Here is a 2,648-nt window from a genome sequence, read left to right on the forward strand (position 1 = left end):
CAAAACTCTTATTCACTCCTCAATAATTAAAACATAATTGATCTTACATATTTTCTTTGGCATTTCCAAATAATAATGTGACATAGACACTTAAGTTACAAAGTACTGTTCATACTGTGAATGGTGATTACACATGTCTGTATTCATGTACCTAAAGCCCAGGTATGGGTTAGACCACTCAATAATTGGCATAAGATGGCACAATAAAAAGTTAGGCATTGCTGATCTCATATTCCCTATGAGCTACAAAGTTAGGGTCCTTCTATTTGGATCTAGGTCTTTCTGAGTCACCAGAAACACTGCAGAGGTTCCTAACTGAAGCATAGAACACATGAGACTGGAAACAAATTAAAATATTCAGTCTACAATTTGAAAATTCTACTATGAACTTTAATATACTTGTGAAAACTATGCATCAGAAACCCCATTTCTAGTATAGAGCACAAATAAATTCTTGTGACTACCAAGAAAGAGAATGAAACCAGTGAAGAAATAGTTTTGGAAACAAACTCATTAGAATATTTAATGCAAAGGAAACAGTATATCTTATTTTTTTAAATAGGGAATACTTCAAGAATTGTGTGTCATTATTATACAGGAGCCATGCTAATCTTCTCTGTCATTGCAGTTTTAGTATATATGCTGCCAAAATGAGCACAGAAAAATTATATCTTAAGGGATGTTTTTGGAGAGTGGAGAATTGACACAGTATCTCAATCTGTATTACAGGTGGTCTGGAATTCACAACACAGACTAGTTTGTTCTCAAACTCTTATAAAACTTTCTGCCTCAGCTTTTATAGTCCTAGAATTTAGAGGGATGAACTATGGTAACCAGTTCTCAAGGGGTCTATATTGAGTACTTGGGGCAAAATCTTTTTTGTAAAGGAAGTTTCATGTGCCTTGCATCACATATATACTCATCCAAGACTACGTTATGCAACTCACCAAAAAATGGCTGCATTCATGTTCAAATTGACTATAACATGCAAAACTGGTCATACACGAACGTACAAAAACACTGTTCTTTGCTTCATTAATTTAAAAAAGTCACAGGATTGGGTTAGTGCTCAAATTCTGTATTTCTCATTCCCTTATACATATTTCTTGTTATACTATTACCAAATCACTAAGATATTTCCTCTAAGATGCTGCTGTCTTCATTGATGCACTCAGTTCTGAGGAACTAGGATGCAGAAAAGCAAAGTCTTCTACCAGCTTCTCTCATTTAGCTCATAGTCCACTACGCAGGTGTTGCTATGTGTTCCATAGCAATAGTATATGTGCATTACTCAGTATCTTTTTAAAATTATTTATTTATTTACTAACAGCATACTTAGAAGAAGCACTTCATTACATCAAAATTGACATATTCAATAACAATTTTCTGAGCTAGCATGCATCTCTTACAAAATTGGTTGTACATTTTTAGGTTTATAGTTGAATTCTTACAGTAATACAATACTGTACTCAGTATAAACCCTATAAGACATAAAATTACATGAGGTTTTAACCTTTAAAAAAGATCTCCATTTCACCATTAAAATACAGAGTTTCATACAGAAAACTTCATTTTTAATGCAATTGACATTAAGATGTTTGCACATGCTTTTCTAATCTCTATATATCAGATTATTACTAGTCACTTTCTGAGCTCCTTGGAATTTGATCATGGATATAAAGTCATTAGGTAGATTTAAATGATCATGGTTTTCACATCTACTAGTTATTAAGGAGCAAATTTTTATGCTTTGAAGAATTATTATTTTTTAATCATTATACTTTTTCAGTTTTTAATAACCACATGATCAGAAGTTTTTCACTGCAGCTTTAACATATTCAGCAACACACTCCAGAGCAAGAGTACATCTCCTTCACAAGTGGGTACAAGTCTTCAGGTTCACAGTTGAATTAATATAGTTATATATTATTGAACTCAATATAAGCTCATCCACACCACTAACATTGAGATGTTGGTGCCCGCATCTCCAATCTGTATGCAACTGACTATCACTAGTCATAATCAGCTGCACTTGAATCCCTGGCACCTGTTTATGTCCACAAAGTCATTGAGCAGATTTCAATGGTATTGTTTATCACCTCTACTAATTAGTATGACATAAATTTCCATACTTTCTCCTCAAATATAATACACTTTTTAAAAATTTTGTTTTTTTGTGTGTATATCACACAGAACATCCCAAACCATCTCATTCAACTATAAACCAACTTCCCAGATAGCACCCTCCCATAGCCTCCTTCCTCCCACTAGAGCCCTTATACTCTGATATACCTGTTACTGTCTGTTGTGTTGTTGGCACCCCCAACCATTCCCTACGACTTACCCTTCGGATGAACCTAGTCAGCCTATCTAGAGGTCTTTTTTTAGGGGGCTAAACTGTTCCTCATCTAGCAGTAATCAGTTGTCAATATTCCTTTAGATAAGATTGGGGTCTGCTGTTCATTTTCCCAGTTCTATGCTGGGTTACTGTCTGGGAGTCCCTTTGGCCACCCTGGCCAACAACTCAAAAAAGGAATTGCCTGTCTGGCATTGTTGCTTGTTATGTAGACTTTAGCTATGCATATGGCCTCTTAAGAAATTATATTGGCCCCTTTAATCTTTGGTTGTACTTTCCTTTTGGGTGTTTA

The 2,648-nt window shown here is 34.7% G+C and overlaps 1 non-coding gene across 1 annotated transcript; it reads right to left on the reverse strand.

Moving 5' to 3' along the window:
* Positions 1-554: 554 nt before the first annotated feature.
* LOC115072070 lies at positions 555-658 on the reverse strand. Its single transcript, XR_003851130.1, has one exon. It is a non-coding gene; the product is annotated as a U6 spliceosomal RNA (small nuclear RNA).
* Positions 659-2,648: the final 1,990 nt, after the last annotated feature.

Source organism: Nannospalax galili, unplaced genomic scaffold (assembly GCF_000622305.1).
Source record: "Nannospalax galili isolate Female #2095 unplaced genomic scaffold, S.galili_v1.0 scaffold4340, whole genome shotgun sequence".
Classification (NCBI taxonomy): Eukaryota; Metazoa; Chordata; class Mammalia; order Rodentia; family Spalacidae; genus Nannospalax; species Nannospalax galili.